At 33.0% G+C, this 19,133-nt stretch overlaps 1 long non-coding RNA gene across 3 annotated transcripts in view; it reads right to left on the bottom strand.

Annotated features, from left to right (window-relative positions):
* Positions 1 to 19,133, bottom strand: part of LOC105732647 (uncharacterized) — a 597,345-nt gene that overhangs the window by 52,873 nt on the left and 525,339 nt on the right. For 2 of the 3 annotated variants that reach the window (XR_001111031.2, XR_010345500.1), the window contains exon 6: positions 2,228 to 3,366. The exons of the other annotated variant lie outside the window; for it this stretch is intronic. This is a non-coding gene — a long non-coding RNA (uncharacterized LOC105732647). Of the gene's footprint in view, positions 1 to 2,227; positions 3,367 to 19,133 lie in introns of those variants that run through there. 3 annotated transcript variants of the gene reach the window in all.

Below are 19,133 nucleotides of genomic sequence, written 5' to 3'. Positions count from 1 at the left end.
AAGTCTAGGATAATCTAACAGAATATGAACCCAGGGAGGAGAGAGTTGTTGCCACTCCCTCTTACTTGCCTGCTTTCTACCCTCTCCTTTCTACCCTCCCCTGACACCCAAACTCTCACTAGTATAGCTCATTGGCCAGACACAGCCAGAAACCAGCCTGGAGCCAAGGAGATGCAGCAACAGGAGTTAGCTCCTCTGTATTTTGAAAGAGGAGAGCAGAGTAGGAATATAGATGTACTCCAGCATTCATAGGCCCCAAACCATATACAAGCATTGTGCACTTGGACAAACTGTGAAACTACTCTGAACTTCAGAGACTGTATCACTTGGCTTTTGAGAGTAAGAGTATACACACATACATACACACACACACACACACACACACACTGTCTCCCACTCTTTTATATATATATATAATATAATATATATAATAAATTGAAAACCTTAGATTACATAAAAATTAGAGCTGTAACAAAATTAATTCATTAATCCATAAAAAGGAACTCGAGGCAGCCTTTTTTAAGGTAAATATTTTACCTATGTCATTCAAATATTATGAGCTAGTCTTTATTGGAAAAAGAACAATAACAGAGCACAAAACTTGACTTACTCTGTGATCAAAGTATATGAGATAAATATGCTTGCTTAGAGAAATTACTATAATGGAACCTACCAAATGTTTGTCATACCTTTCTCTGTGTGCTAAGAGTATGAGTTTATTTTACGCATTTTATTTTTGTATTTTCCAAATTGTAGCTTTATATGGAAAATGAAACAATAAAAGTTAAATTATAAAGGATGGAGGCAACATGCTGTGGAAAGTGGAAGCCTATGAAGCCTGAACTTAAGGTAGACCCATGTGCTTATGGCTAACTATAAAATCTTTGTCAAATAAATTGACATCATTTAATAAATTAAAGCATCTCAGCACACTTTCCTCATGCATAAATTATAGTTAATAATATCTAAGATATAGCATATTTGTAGGGATTAGTGAATTAAAAAATCAACATAAGTAACATAAAAGATTGTATTAGTGCCTACTATAAGACAGTAGACTGAAAATTATTCACCAAAAATCCATTTCTTCTTCTCGGTCTGATAGTATTTCCCAACCCTCTACTGAAATTAGGTTCAAGAATGTGAATTAATTAGTTTTTACTGCATAATAAACAACCCCCAAACTCAGTGGTTTCAAATAAAAGGCATCTATTAAAGTTATAATTCCTTGGGTTTGCCTTTAGGTTAGGCTCAGCTGGGCAATTTTGGTCTCAGCATAGCTGTACTATTAAATGTCTTTAATCAGCAGACAGCTATGTGAGGGGCAAACCACTTAGAAGCCTCAGCTCAGAAGATGCAAACATTAATTATAGTTGTATCTTGTTATATCAAGCTCTTCAACAGAACTTGCTGAGATGCTAGAAAAATTCTATAATTTATTTTGTCCAATAAAGTAGCCCCCAGCCATATGTGATCACTGAGCACTTAAAATAAGGTTTGTGTGACTAAATTTTAATTTTATTTACTTACAATAAATTTGAAATTAAACAGCCACATATGGCTTAGACCACCATATTGGACAATGCATGCTTAGAGTATACTAGAGAACAAAAAATGGTCACAACTATTTTTGACTCAATAACCATGGCTCTGGCAATCTGACTTTTCAGTTACTACCACTGAATTAAAATCCACTTCCTTTCCTCTTATATTTGGGCTGTTTTTATGACCACCCTTTCACCAAAATAGTGTGGTAGAAGCACTTGCTAGCTTCATACCTAGCCTCCCTCTTCTGGAATCTGCTCATCTATCAAATGAACAAAAGCTGCTAGCTTGTGCAACAATGAAAGAAAACCAGGCACAGAGTCAGTGAGGTTGTACATCCACAGTCTCAGAGATGTGAAATAGCCATTAAAATCATCATAGCCATCTACATATCAAATAAAATTGATCTCTGAAATCTTAATGTATATAAAGAACTTAATACAATATCAGCCTGATCGATGTTTTTGAAACTATCACTGATACTATTAGCACTACCAGTAAGCATCATTATTTTTATTACTTCTACTATTACTATCACAATTACTCTTAACATGTTCACTAAGACCACACTACAATTACCCATGTAACTACTACTGATAATTATGAATAGAATTAAGTAAAATATAGATATCAAAAAATATGTATGTTGAAGTAAGATAACAGCAATATTTGTCTCCTGCTTGTCTAAGTTTCAACTTAAAATTTTTAGCATTTAGTCAACAGATGCTTATGTTAACAACCTTTGTCCAAGAGAAAGACATTATGGGTAGTGGTAGTTAAGAAAATGCAGGCTCAGGAATCTGATGTATCATCTCCAGGATTTTGGGGAATTTATTTATATTTTCTGTGCCTCAGTTATCTCATATATAAAAGAAAATACTGTGTTTTCTTCATAAGATTGTCATAAAAAATACATTTTTAAACACATATAGAGTTTTTAGGAAAGTGATTACTTCAGTTAATTAATCAAATTATTTTTACAAGCTTTAGGAAATCTGCATGAGGTCTCCATTAATGTGTGTTCTACTTTATACTCCACCGAATTTGAAAAAAAAATTCTCAGCTTTTGAAATTTATGGAAACATCAATCATTTTGAAAATTTCATTGAAAGAGACTTTATCTACTTCTCTTTTATCTATCTTAACCCATTACAAAATCTAATATGAACATATATGCTGCTAATAAGACATGAAAATCAAACCTGGTAGTAAACAGATACGACTTTTCCAGTTATGTGAATTATCTCCTTAAAAATAAGTAAATTGCTGTTCTATAGGAAAGTTGATACATTAGAAAATGTAAAAGATGTCCTGTGAAATGTTTGCCCTTACTAAAGAGAGGCATTATTCTCCTGAAATTAGTAGATAAATTTTTGTGATCCCTTACTTTGTTTTCCCAGCATTGTGCAATTTGGGGAAACTGCCCCTTCCTCACCCTTGGAATTATGATGGAATTATTACCTATTGGAAAGCACAGACTTCTTCCTTCACCAGAAGCAAAGTGGTGGGATACAATTGGTTGAATTTTTATCATGAGCTTTGCCACTTTAGTGTAAGAGGTAGTAGGAGCTTGTATTAGCACCATCAGACAATTTTTATGCCAATGTAGTTGGAAAAAATGTTCAAGTTGCTGCTTCTTAAATATCTGGAGATTCCTTTGTTCATTTTCTTCTGAAGGTCTTATTTTTCATTTTCCACTGTTATCATGAGCTATCCATGGCTATTCCCATAAATTCTGTTTTCCTGCTTCAGTTAGTCAGTGTCACTTTCAGAAGATGTTCAAAACAGCCACTTGAAAAAACTTTGTCCAATTTCTGGTTTCTGTTGATGAATATAAAATGAATTGGGCCAATAAAACAATCATTAATAAAATAATGTAGGTAAGAATATGTATAATGTACATAAGAACTATGAGCTTTATTAGTGGAACATAGTGCTAATATTTTTTTCATATTTCTTCTCAGTTATTTCTGAGGCTGGAAAGTACATACATCAACAAGTAAGAAGAGAAAATGAAAGAATAGTACTTAGCATTTCAGCAGGCCTAGGAAATAAGAGAGATAAATAGTTCTTAAAATTCCTCTCAAAATATTCTATAATCTTGTCTTTATCACTCATTATATTTACTCAGTTACTAGTAAATTAATCTTCATAAATTTGGATTCACTTCAGATTTTACCAGTTTTAAATTTTGGTTATTATTTACAGTGGATAACTAATGCCCTCTTACTCCCTGTTGACAAATCTGACACCTGATGATAATCTGACTCCTTGTGTGGATCTATTAGTATAGGGAATATGCCAGTTGGGGGACAAAGCATTTGGTATTATAATTCTCATGGCAATTACATAATTATGAATTAACTTAAAGCACATTCAAGCTTTTTAATCTCTTAATAATAATGCTAAAAATAGTAATGCCATATAAAGTGCATTAGCTTGAATTACCTAAATGTATATAGCAATGGATCTCAACTGTTCTTTTTTTCCAACATACATAAATTTTATGTTGGAAAAAAGGCATCAATAGTGTTATATCAGATAGCGTCTTGGCAATAATTATATAAAACATTCAAATCAGTTATTTGACAGACTATTTACAAAGCTATAAGCAGAGTTAAGGGCAACCTGCCATTTTTATTTGGCTGGGGTAAGTTAATGAGTTCACTGAACTTCACTTAATTCACCTTTATACTGGAACTAATAATCCCTACTTCAAATAATTTTGTAACAACACAATTTATTTAAACCCCTAACCATGTACATAAAATTTAATATGTATTAATGTATTCATTTGTAACTGCATGTAAATTTACTCTAACTGCATGTATAGAGTATGAAAGGTAACATTTAACTTGAAATCTTATCAAGTGGTACTACACATGACCACATAAGAATAAAGAGATCTTTTTTTGTCAAGGTTCTACATAGACAAGAGTACTACAATAAGAATGATCAGTGTAGAAGGCTAAACTAGCACAGCTGGTGGAATGACCAAGTCAGGCTCACAGAGATCCTACTTTGTCTCAATTTTTTTTTAATTTATTTATTTTACGTTAGGTGCATATTGTAACTGGCATTTCTCCCCATGTCATCCCTCTCCACCCTCCTCTCACTCCCCACCCCCACTATCTCTCCCTTACCCCCTCAACTGCCCCCAGTGTGTGATGCTGCCCTCCCTGTGTCCATGTGTTCTCGTTGTTCAACACCCACCTATGAGTGAGAACAAACAGTGTTTGGCTTTCTGTTCTTGTGTCAGTTTGCTGAGAATGATGGTTTCCAGATTCATCCATGTCCCTGCAAAGGACACGAACTCATCGTTTTTTTTTATGACTGTGTAGTATTCCATGGTGTATATGTACCACATTTTCTTTGTCTAGTCTATCATTGATGGGCATTTGGGTTGGTTCCAAGTCTTTGCTATTGTACACAGGGCTGCAATGAAGATACATGTGCATGTGTCTTTATAGTAGAACAATTTACAGTTCTTTGGGTATATACCCAGTAATGGGATTGCTGGGTCAAATGGAATTTCTATTTCTAGATCCTTGAGAAATCACCACACTGTCTTCCACAATGGTTGAATTAATTTACACTCCCACCAACTGTGTAAGAGTATTCCTATTTCTCCACATCCTTTCCAGCATCTGTTGTCTCCAGATTTTTTAATGATCACCATTCTAACTGGCGTGAGATGATATCTCAGTGTGGTTTTGATTTGCATTTTTCTAATGACCAGTGATAATGAGCATTTTTTTCATATGTTTGTTGGCCTCATATATGTCTTCTTTTGAAAAGTGTCTGTTCATATCCTTGACCCACTTTTGAATGGGGTTTTTTTTTCTTGTATATCTGTTTTAGTTCCTTGTAGATTTTGGATTTTAGCCCTTTGTCAGATGGGTAGATTGCAAAAATTTTTTCCCATTCTGTTGGTTGCTGATTCACTCTAATGACGGTTTCTTTTGCTGTACAGAAGTTCTGGAGTTTAATTAGATCCCATTTGTCTATCTTGGCTTTTATTGCCATTGTTTTTGGTGTTTTAGTCATGAAGTCCTTGACTATACCTATGTCCTGGATGGTTTTGCTTACATTTTATTCTAGTGTTTTTATGGTGTTGGGTTTTATGTTTAAATGTTTGATCCATCTGGAGTTAATTTTAGTGTAAGGTGATAGGTAGGGGTCCAGTTTCTCCTCTCTGCACATTGCTAGCCAGTTTTCCCAACACCATTTATTAAACATGGAGTCCTTTCCCCACTGCTTGTTTTTGCTGGGTTTGTCAAAGATCAGATGGTTGTAGATGTGTGATGTTTCTTCTGGGGTCTCTGCTCTGTTCCATTGGTCTATATCTCTGTTTTGGTACCAGTACCATGCTGTTTTGATTACTGTAGCATTGTAGTATAGTTTGAAGTCCAGCAGTGTGATGCCTCCAGCTTTGTTCTTTTTGCTTAGGATTGTCTTGGCTATGCAGGGTCTTTTGGGATTCCATATGAAGTTTAAAGTGGTTTTTTCCAGTTGTGCAAAGAAGGTCATTGGTAGCTTAATGGTGATAGTGTTGAATCTATAGATTACTTTGGGTAGTATGGCCGTTTTCATGATATTGATTCTTCCTAACCATGAGCATAGAATATTTCTCCATCTGTTTTGTGTCCTCTCTTATTTCATTGAGCAGTGGTTTGTAGTTCTCCTTGAAGAGGTCCTTTACATCCTTTGTTAGTTATATTCCTACGTATTTTATTCTCTTTGTAGTAATTGTGAGTGGGAGTTCGCTCTTGATTTGGCTCTCTGTTTGTCTGTTATTGATATATAGAAATGCTTGTGATTTCTGCACATTAATTTTGTATCCTGAAGACTTTGCTGAAGTTGCTTATCAGTTTGAGAAGATTTTGGGCTGAGATGATAGGGTCTTCTAGATATACAATCATGTCATCTGCACATAGAGACAGTTACAGTTTGACTGCCTCCTTTCCTAATTGAATACCCTTTATTTCTTTTTCTTGCCTGATTGCTCTGGCTAAAACTTCCAATACTATGTTGAATAGGAGTGGTGAGAGAGGGTACCCTTGTCTAGTGCCTGATTTCAAAGGGAATTCTTCTAGCTTTTTCCTGTTCAGTATGATATTGGCTGTAGGTTTGTCATATATAGCTTTTATCATTTTATGATACATTCCATTAATACCTAGTTTATTGAGAGTTTTTAACATGAAGGGCTGCTGAATTTTATCAAAGGCCTTCTCTGCATCTATTGAGATAATCATGTGGTTACTAATAAACTTGAGGCGACAACTAATCAAGGAAGCCAGGCAGAGAAAGGGATATGCGGGACATCCTATGTGGATCCTTCCTTTACTCATCACTTACCTGCAGTAACCTAGAATAACAGAGGGATTTTCTGAGGAAATTTTTAGAGTCATCGCACAAATTGGGGAGCCTTTAGATTATTAAATGCCTCTATTTCATACCTCAGATAGTCACCTAGATTACTAGACTTTCCTGGGGTCCTGAGAGACATGTCCCATAAATCAGTGGAACTTATGTTTGTGAACCATAATATATTTTAAACTGTAACTTCGTGCTAAGAATATTACATAAATAAGAACCTACCTTCTAGAAAACATTACTAATCTTCCTACCAGGAGGTCAGTTGTCAGTGTAATTACAAGAAGTTTAGACTACAACCTGCCATTCCTTCTCCATGGACATTTCCCATTCTCGATTTCTAGAGAGATCACAGCCCCACTACTTTAATGCCTTTCTCTATAATCTGAAATCAGTCAATATATCTAGGACACATTTCCCTCAAGTATTTTTTCACAATTTTTTTTTTTTTTTTTTTTTTTTGAGACGGAGTTTCGCTTGTTACCCAGGCTGGAGTGCAATGGCACGATCTCGGCTCACTGCAACCTCTGCCTCCTGGGTTCAGGCAATTCTCCTGCCTCAGCCTCCTGAGTAGCTGGGATTACAGGCATGCGCCACCATGCCCAGCTAATTTTTTGTATTAGTAGAGACAGGGTCACCATGTTGACCAGGATGGTCTCGATCTCTTGACCTCATGATCCACCCAGCTCGGCCTCCCAAAGCTTTTTCATAATTTGACCTGCAATATCATTCACAAAATTTAAGTAAGTACAGTCCGATGACTATGAGGTTTTGAACATCATCTCACAAAGAGTAGATATTCACTCTATAGAAACAATTAAGTTGGTCATCTTCCAATAACTATCAAAGGCTTTGTATATTTTTTTACCAGCTCAATTACTCTTTTTTTCTCAATTATCTTTATTTATGTGACTTTTTTCATACATGTTGAAGGCATTTAATTAAGTATGTAATTATTCTAAGGCTGAATTCACTTGCTTTTTGGACCCATTATCTTCCATAAGTAAGTACTACACCAACAAATCTTCTGACTCAGGTTCATAAAATATTTTCTCATCCTGGTTCATTAATTGTCTACAGCTTATATTACAGTAAAGGGAGGAAGAAAATAAGTAAAATAACATCTTCTGGTACTATGATAAGCACTGTTAAAAAATAAAACAGTAACATGATATATAATAACTAAGTAGAAGAAGAAAGTGTTTTCTGAGTTGATTTATATGCTGGATCCCATTTATTAGAAATAATTGTTCCAAGATATGAGAGAAGAAATTTCTAAAAGAGGGAAAGAAAGCAGAAAGACATAATTCTGTATCATGTATGTAGGAATATCAAAAGAAAGGTAATTAAGTGATGTGAGCCGATTAGAAAATCATTTGATTAGATAGATAGCAGAGAGGTAAACAAGGATCAAATCTGGGAGTTCTGGCTTGGTTAAGTTTGGAATCTTATTCCTCAGGTGATGGAAAGCCTTTTAAGTGTTTTTAAGGTGAGGAGTCATATGATAAAATTTTGTTTTCAAATATTACTCTGGGAACGTTTTTTCTGATAATAAACTACAGTATCAAGGGTAAGAACATGGAGACTAATTAAGAAGTAAGTATATTTTAAGAGGAAAAAAGTTAAATGGTGTGAGCTCCAGAATCAAAATCATGATTTGTTTTTATTTTGGCAAATTTTTGACCTAAATATTAAAGTAAATTATTGAATGGCTGCCAAGAATACAATATTAACATGAAAACGTAAGCCATCTGCATTGTTTGTGCACTAAAAAAAACTTTTCTTGTAAACATTTTTGGGAGTTATGGGTGCATATCAACTCACCTATTGTTAAAAATAATATTACATCTAAAATGTATATTGTCTTAGTTATATCTCCTTTTCCTACATAATGTCTTTCAAGTTTAGTTTAAGCACCAGTTCGTCTTTTAAGCACCACATGATTCTGACTGGAAAAAAGTGAATAAATAATTATTGGTTTTCCTGAGAGGAAGTGAAATAATGAATATGTGGCTTACAAAATTCAGTGGCATAAAAGCTTCTGGTTAATTCTTCCTTTATTCCTTGTTGCTAGGCTCCATAAGCCACTCTCTAAGTTGAGTTTAATGAAAATGAATTGCTGTATTATGTTCCATTCACATGATAACACAATTGGAATCCCTTTGACTCAAGAGAACTAAATAAGAAAAGCTAATAAGAAAACAAACATAATGTTACGTTGGAAAGGAATAAACGCATAGTTACTGTAACTGTTTTCACACTGTTAGTAACATGGCAATTATTACTTGAAAATTGAATCTTTTGGCATAAGCGTTCTCAAACTTCCTTGACAAATTAAATTACTCATCTCTGCACCTGCAGTGCACTGGAGAACAAAATCTGATATACACAAGACCATACAGGCAGGCATATTTACTCTCTTTTTTGTCTGCAGTGTCTCAAGATAAGAAAAGTTAAACCTTACAGTTAAGACAAAATGATAGCCGATGAACATCATCTTAATTATTGCCCTAATAAAATATTATCTGGAAAAGCATATACATGTTAGGATTTATATTTACCATTAAATGCATTTCAAATTTTGGCATGAGAGGGAATCTCTGATTTTCAAGCTAATTCTCTAATTCATAGATAAGTAATTGGCATGAATGGAGCCAGCATGGGAATCTATTGTGAATATATATGAGTTGACAGAAATCAACTTCCCAACACCCATCAACATTCCATCACACTATGACAAAAAGACATTTAGTTAGTTAATTTTTCAAATATATTATCAATTAGATTTATGGAAACTACTAAAAGTAACTTATTCAATTGAACTCAAAGGAATAATACATTATTACAATTCTTTAATTTTTTCAATCTGCACAAGAGCTAATTGGTATTAGTTTAGATGCAAGTAGGGAGAGAAAATGCTCCAATTAAAGAGTTATCTAAATATGTTTGGCTTTGAGTCAGCAATTAGCAGAATTTTTATACATGTCTGTCTCTATTTGACCTCCAAAGCCAAATTTGAAAATTTAGATATCAAATTATTGATAATAAACAAACACATGAAAATTAGATTAAAACACTGTATGGACAAGTCACAAGTCACAGCTCCTTCCTACAAACATAATATGACTCTTAATAGTTTGTGTGACTAAGATGATAGTAATTTGTCTGTCTTCAATATGAGAAGTAGAATATACAAATGAAATATGGGGGGGGTTATCTTATTTGTGGCTAGTTCTAAGAGAATAACTGCAAAATGCATAACCTTATAATTCACAAGGAATATAAGAAAGTAATGAATAAGAACAAGACAGAGAAACAGTAAGTTGCTATAAGATGAATAGAATACTTTACAGCAGGTTGTTCTATAAAAAATCTCTGAGGATAAGGTGTTCAGAAAGATTTCAATAAGGCAAATATGTAATGAGAATATAAAATTGTACTACTTGTAAGCCATTTGTATGTAGGTCTTAAGGATTAGGCAAGGGCAGAGATAAAGGAAAAATTAAGCTGGAAGTAAGGAAGATTGGGTGTGAGATCTGAAATAATATCAGATCACAATAAAGGACAGGCAGAAGAAAAATAATAAGAAAATGTAGGATATTGAAGCTAAGAATGCCTTTAAAGTAAAAAACTTTAAAGTAAAAAAGCTCTTCAAGATGATTCACAATAAATTTTAAGATAACTAACACCAACTGATACATAGGTTACATTTTCAAATATTGAAGGTTAATAATATTGTAATATTAGCAATATTTAAAAATACATACTATATGCCAAGCGCTAAACTAATAACTTTATGTGAATTGTCTTGAGTGTCATAAAAACCTATGACAACAGTGTTTTCTTTTTACTTATGAAGAAAAGCAAATTATGCCAAAGCTATATGTAAGTTAACAGTAAAATTATAGAATATATATACATATATATGTATACAAACACACATTTATACATATGCAAACACTAGTAAAAATAAATAAGCTGGAGTAGTTATATTAATATGAGATACAGTAGACTTAAGAACATGTAGTAATTCTAGGAATAAGGAGGGACATCGTATAATGATAAAATTGTTCGTTCTCATAACTGTAAAGTGTGTGCATCTGAAAACAGAGCTTCAAAGTATAGGAAGAAAAAACTAATAGAACTAAAAAGAGGAATAGGTAAATCCACATATAATTGGATGCTTCAACATTCTTCTCTCAGTAATAATTGATAAAACCAGTAAAGAGAAAATCAGCAAAGATATAGAAGAACTGAAGAATATCAACCTAATTGACATATATAGAACACTAAAATCAAGAAAAAAATACACATTTTTTTCTAAAAGTGAATAAGATACAGTCAATATATACCCTATTATGAGCTGTAAAGCCTGAATTAACAAATTAAAGGAATTCATACAAAGTATGTCCTTAAGTTAACCACCGCAGAATTACACTAGAAATGAATATCAGAAAGATATTTTGGAAATCCCAAATATTTGAAAAGTAAAAGATATGTAGCTATACCTATAACTCAGGGGGTCTCATGGAAAATTAGAAATTATTTTGATTTGTATAAAAATATAGCATATCAAAACATTAACGACACAGCTAAAAAATGTAAATGTGTATTTATAGTATAATTAGAAATTTTGATTTGTATAAAAATAAAAATATAGCATATGAAAATAGGAAGCCACAGCTAAAAAAATGTAAATGTACATTTATAGCATAAAGGAAAATTTGGGGAAAAAAGAAAAGTCTCAAATTAGTATGACATATTTTAAAAACTAGAAAAATAAAAGCAAATTAATCTTAAATAAAACAAGAGACAGGGAATGATAAAGATAAAAACAACCAGAAATCAATAAAATTGAAAACAGAATAGCAATAGGCTGCATTACCATATCCAAAGCTGGTTCTTGTAAAACATCAATAAAATTGTTAAACATCTAGTCTGATTGAAAAGTAAAAAAGAGGAAAGATACACATTACCAGAATCACAATAAAAAAATGAAACATCGTTATAGACACCACAAATATTAACTGGATAATAAGAGAATGAAACAAACAACTCTCTTCTAATAATTTTGATAAGTTTACATAAAGTAGGATACTTCTTTAAACTATCAATACTAACTCAGGAAAGTAAATAATCTTAATAGTACTAAATGTATTAAAGTAATATAATCCATAGCTTAAAACTATGCAACAAAGATAACTCCAGGCTCAGAAGGTTTTGCTGATTAATTCTCTCAAATATTTAAGAAAAAAAAAATGTCAATTCTATACACTGTCTTCCAAAAATATAGGAGGAGGGAACACTTCCCCACATACTGTATAGGACCTCCATTAGCCTAATGCCAAAACCAGAAATAGACATTACAAGAAGAAAAAACACAGACAACCATCCCTCATTAACACATATGCAAACATCCTCAAAAAAGTATTAGAAAATTGGACATAATAAAATATACAAAGGATAATGCACCAAGAAAATGAGAGAAGTTCTTCCTAAGAATGCATGGCTAGTTCAATATTCAAAAGTCAGTCCATATAATTCACATGAACTAAAGAGAAAATGCAAATAGTATTTCAATAAATACAGAAAATCATTTGAAGAAAATCACCATCTATTTATGTAAAGATTCAAGAAGACTGAAAATTAAAAACTTTAAAACACCAATATTGCAGGTGACATAATTGTCTATATAGAAAATACTAAAGAATTTACAATCTCATAGAATGACTTACTTTAGCATGCTTATATAGTAAACGTCAATATACAAAAATCAATTATATGTCTATATACCAGCAGAATAACTAGAATTTAATGGTTTTTTTTTTCTGAGACAAAGTCTTACACTGTCGCCCAGGCTGCAGTGTAGTGGCACAATCTCAGCTCACTGCAACCTCCACCTCCGGGTTTCAAGTTATTCTGTTGCTTCAGCCTCCCAAGTAGCTGGGATTATAGGCACCCACCACCAGTCCCAGCTAATTTTTTTGTATTGTTAGTATAGACAGGGTTTCACTATGTTGGCCAGGCTGTTCTCAAACTCCTGACCTCGTGATACGCCCACCTCAGCCTCCCAAAATGCTGGGATGATAGGCATGAGCCACCACACCTTGCTTATAATTAATTATTTTTTTTAAACTGTACCATTTAAAATAGCACCAAACTTTGAAATTCCTAGATGTAATCCTACCAATATCAGGGTAAGATCTGCATGCTGAAATCTTCAAAACACTGATGAAAGTAATCAAATAAAACCCAATTAAATACAGAGATATTTCATGTTTATGGATTAGAGAAATATTCAACTATAGCTAAGATACCAATTTGTTCCAATTTGATCTATAGATTCAGTAAAATTTCTATCAAAATAATAGCAGGCTTTTCATCAATAAATATTTTATCAATAATATTTTTCTAAACATTATATGGAAAGGCAGAAGGGTTAAAATTGGCAAATATATTTGAATAGCCAAACAGTTTTGACAGGTCGAACTTAAAGGACTCTGTGCTCCAAATTGAGACCTACTAAAAGTAATCAGAGTTGTTGGTGAAATGATAAAAGAAGAGTTCCATATATAGATCCACATGTTTAGAGTCAACAGGTTTATGACACAATTATAAAAGCAATTCAATAGCAAAAGGAATGTCTTAGAGAATGTCTTAGATTAGGTGAGTTATAAAGAAAAGTTTATTTGGCTCAGGATTCTGTAGGCTATACAAGAAACATGGCACCAGCACACAGTTCTGCTTCTACCTATGAGGAAAAGTGAAGAGCACCCAGCATGTACAGAGATCACATAGTGAGAGAAGAAGCAGGAGAGAGAACAGAAATGCCAGGCTCTTTCTAACAATCAGCTCTGAGGGAACTAACAGAGTTAGAATTCACTCACTGCACCTCCAGAGAAAGTATTCATCTATTCATGAGGGATCCACTCCCATGACTCAAACCCCTCCCATTAGGTCCCACCTCCAACATGGGATCAAATTTTCACATGAGATTTGGAGGAGACAAAGCCAAACTATAGCATTCTCCACAAATGGTGGTATAATAATCAGATGTCCATATATAAAATATTAACCTTGACCCAGACCTCACAACTTATACAAAATCACTTCAAAGTGGATCATGAGTCTAATTATAAAATTATTAAATTTAAATTCTGGAAGAAACAGCATAGTAAATGTTGGCAAAGATGTATTAAGCAAAAAATTTTAGATACAGTATCAAAAGTGCTATCCATAAAGAAAACAAAAATAAATTGGACTTCAAAAATAAAAAAACTTTTGCTATACAAAAAAAAAAACTTGAAAAAATTAAAATATTTGTAAATCACACTACTGGAAAACAAATTATTCAGAATATTTAACAAACTATAAAAACTCAGCAATGAGAAAACATATAACCCAATATATATATGAACAAACATTGACAAATAAGATATTTGGATAACACTAGACCAACATAACAAGACATTCTTAAGGAAGTTCTAAACATGGAAACAAAAGAACAATACCTCCTACCACAAAAACACATACAGGTACTTATCCCTTACACTCTATAAACAATCATACAATAGAAACTATAAAACAACCAGCTAACAACTTCATGATAGGGTCAAAACATCACATGTCAATATTAACCTTGAATGTAAATGGTCTAAACACTCCACTTAAAAGGCACAGAGTGGCAAATTGGAAATACATACATACATACATACATACAAGATCTAGCCATCTGCTCTTTTCAGGAGACCCATCTCATGTGTAACAATACCCATAGGCTTAAAATAAAGGGTTGAAGATAGCTCTGTCATACAAACAGATTCAAAAGATAGCGGGTATCACTATTATGTCAGATAAAACAGACTTTAAACCAACAATAGTAAAAAAATGACAAAGAAGGGCATTGCATAATGGCAAAGGGGCAAAGAGTTCACTTCAACAAGATATAACTGTCCTAAATAAATATACAACCAATATTGGAGAACCCAGATTTATAAAACAAGTACTTCTAGACCTATGAAAATACTTAGCCACACAATACTAGTGGGGTAATTTGGCACCCCACTGCATTAGACAGAGTATTGAGGCAGAAAACTAACAAAGAAATTCTGGACTTAAGTTTGACATGTCACTAATCATACCTAATACATAATACATAGTATTATGACGTCTACATAATACTCCATCCATCCGCCACAAATTTTACATTGTTCTCATCGCACATGGAACATACTACAAGATCAACCACATGCATCCCATAAAACAAATTTTAATAAATACAAAATAAGTCAAAATTATATCAACCATACTCTTGGATCAAAGTGGAAAAATACTAGAAATCAATACCAAGAAGATCTCTCAAAATCACACAATGATCTGGAAATTATGTAATTTGACTCTGAATGACTTTTGGATGAACAACAAAATTAAGGGAGAAATAAAAAAAATTTCTTCAAACAAATGAAAACAAAGACACAATATTAACAAACTTTATAGGATGTAGCCAAAGCAGTACTAAGAGGAAAGTTTATAGTGTTAATTGCCTACCTCCAAAAGTTAGAAATATTTCAATTAATGATTTAATGTCATACTTAAGGGAACTAGAAAAATAAGAACAAACTAATCCAAAGCTAGCAGAAGTAAAAAAATAAAATAAAATCAGAGCCAAACTGAAGAAAATTGATAGCAAAATATCCATACAAAGAATCAACAATACCAAAATTTAAATCTTTGAAAGGTTACATAAGACTTATAGAACTCTAGGTATATTAACAAAGAAAAAAATCCAAATAAGCACAATCAAAAATGAAAAAATGACAAAGGTGACATTACAACTGATCCCAAAGATATACCAAAGATACCCAGAGATTATTATAAACACATTTATGCAAACAAACAACAAAGAAATTGAAACCCTGAACAGACTAATATTGAGTTCTGGAATTGAATCATTAAGAAACCTACCAACTAAAACAGGTCCCAGACCAGAAGGATTGACAAATGAATTCTTCTGAATGTAAAAGAAGAGCTGGTTCCAATTCTGCTAAAACTATTTCAAAAAGTTGAGGAGGAGCAACTTTTCCCTTACTCATTCTACAATGCCAGCACCACCCCAATACTAAAACATGGAAAAGACACAATGAAAAAGGAAAATGACAGGCCAATATCCATGATGAACATACATCCAGAAATCCTCAACAAAATACCAGCAAACTGAATTCAGCAGCACATTGAACAGTTAATTTAACATAATCAAGTTGGCACCATTCCTGGTGCACAAGGTCAGTTTAAAAAACACAAATCAATAAATAAAGTAAAAATAAAAACTTTATGTTCATCTCAATCAACACATAAAAACCTTTTGATAAAATCCAACATCCCTTCACAATATTTATTGGATTCACAATAAAATCCAACATCCCTTTCAATGCCCAAGATGCTAGGCATTGAAAGAACATACCTCAAAATATTAAAAGCCCTGTATGACAACCCACAGCCAACATTATACTGAATAGGCCAAAACTGGGAACATTCCCCTTCAGGACTGGATCAAGACAAGAATGCCACTCTTACCACTCCTATTTCAGCATAGTACTAGAAGTCCTTGACAGAGCAATTAGGCAGGAGAAAGGAAGAAAAGGCATTCAGAAGAAAAGAGGAAGTCCAAGCTTTTTCACTAATGAGATGATTCTATACATAGAAAACCACAAAGATTCTGCCAGAAGGCTCCAGGAACTGATAAAGGACTTCTGTCAAGTTTCAGGATACAAAATCAATGTGAAAAAAAAAAAAAAACCAGATGCATTTCTATACATCAGTAACATTCAAACTGAGAGCCAAATCAAAAATGTAGCACCATTTACAATAACTGCAATAAAACTGAAATAAAATACCTAATAATATACTTGACCAAGAATGTGAAAGATCTCTATAAGGAAAACTACAAAACACTCACGAAAGAAATCACAGATCAGAAAAACAAATGGAAAAGCATTTCATGCTTATGTATTGGAAGAATCGGTATTGTCAAACTGACTATACTGCCTAAAGCAATGCATAGGTGCAATGCCATTCCTATCAACCTGCCGACATCCTTTTTCACAGAACTGGAAAAGTCTATTTAAAATTCTTATGGAACCAAATAAGAGCCCAGATAACCAAAGCACTTCTAAGCAAAAAGAACAAAGCCAGAGACATCATATTACCTGGCTTCAAACTATACTAAAGGGCTACAATAACCAAAATAGCATGGTACTAGTACAAAAACAGACACAAAGACCAACTGAACAGAATAGAGAACTCAGAAATAAAGTCACACACCTAAAGCTATATGATCTGCAACAAAGTCAACAAAAATAAGCAATAGAGAAAAGACTCCTTATTTGATAATTAGTGCTGAAACAGATGGCTACCCATGTGCAGAAGAACCTAACTGAACCCTACCTTTCATCATATACAAAAATTAACTCGATATGGAGTAAAGGTTTAAATGAAATACCACCAACTTGAAGCTTCCTAGAAGGAAACCTAGGAAATGCCCTTCTGGACATTAGTCTTGGGAAATAATGTATGACAACATGCTCAAAAGCAATTGCAACAAAAACGTAAGTTGACAAGTAGGACTTAATTAAACTAAACAGCTTCTGCACAGCAAAAAAAAGCTATAAACAGAGTAAACATAGAACCTACAGAATGGAAAAAAATATTCACAATATGCATCACATGACAAACGTCTGATATCCAGAGTCTGTAAGAAATTTAATTAAACAAGACAAAAATTAAAAAGTGGGCAAAAATGTTAACAGATACTCCTCAAATATAAATGTCCAACAAACCTATGAAAAAGAGCTTAACATTACTAATCATCAGAGAAATGTAAATCAAAACCACAGTGAGATACCATTTCACAGTAGTCAGAATGGCTATTATTAAAAGTCAAAAACCACAGAACCCAGTAATGCTGCAGAGAAAAGGAAAGGGAATGCTTCTACACTGTTGGTGAAAACGTAAATTAATTCAGCCAATGTGGAAAGCAGTTTGGAGACTTCTCAAAGAACTTAAAACAAAACTATCATTTGTCCCAGCAATCCATTACTGGTTATATACAAAAAAAACAAATTAATTGTCTTAGCAAAAAGATGCATGTACTCATATGTTCATTGCAGCACCATTCACAATAGCAAATACATGGAATCAACTTAGGTGCCCATCAATGGTGAATTAGATAAAGAAAATGTAGTACATGTAATACCTGGAATATGACACAGTCATAAAAAAGTATGAAATCATGTACTTTGCAGCAACATGGATGCAGCTAGGGTTTATTATCTTAAGTGAATTAATGCAAGAACAGAAAACTATGTATTGCATGTTCAGTTATAAGTGGGAGCTAAACAATGGGTGCTTATAGACATAAAGATGGGAACAATAAACATATGGGACTGCTGGAGGGAGGAGGGAGGGAGAGAGATAAGGATGTTAGTTAATTATTGGGTACTATGCTCAGTACCTGGGCGATAGAATTAATCATACCCAAAACCTCAGCATCACACAATATACCTAGGTGCAAATCTGCACATGTACCCCTAAATCTAAAATAAAAGTTGAAATGATTTTTTTAAAAAGATATCTGAATAACAAATGGTAATAAAAAATATGTTCAATATAATTAACCTTTAGGATATGCAAATTATAACTGCAATGAGATACCACTGCACACCTATTCACATAACATCTTCCCAGCAAAAAAATAGTAATGACAGCAATGTACTCCATAGCTGACAATACCAAGTACTAGAGAGGATACAGAGCAACTGAAACTCTCACATTGCTGTTGGCATTGAAAACTGATAGAATCATTTTGGTAAATAGTTTGGCAGTTTCTTATGAATTCAACATATTTATATGTGTATATATGTAACTCAAATAACAATTTATGTTTGCCCAAAACTTATATGTTAATGTTTATGATATCCTTACTTATATTCACAGAAAACTGAAAACAAATCAAATATCCTCTGACTGATGAGTGACAAACTTTGGTATACACATACATATCAATAGTATAAAAGACTTGGAATACTACTAAGCAATAAAACAGAGCAAGTCATTGATACATGGAAAAATGTGGATGGATCTCAAATACATTTATTAAGTAAAAGAAATCAGACTTGAACTGCTATATATTATTTGATTCCATCTATATGACATCT

This window comes from Aotus nancymaae, unplaced genomic scaffold (genome assembly GCF_030222135.1).
Source record: "Aotus nancymaae isolate 86718 unplaced genomic scaffold, 86718_ANA_hifiasm-v0.15.2.pri h1tg000036l, whole genome shotgun sequence".
In the NCBI taxonomy this organism is placed as follows: Eukaryota; Metazoa; Chordata; class Mammalia; order Primates; family Aotidae; genus Aotus; species Aotus nancymaae.
The sequence above is the reverse complement of the archived record's forward strand: the minus strand, read 5'-3'. Positions and strand labels throughout refer to the sequence as shown.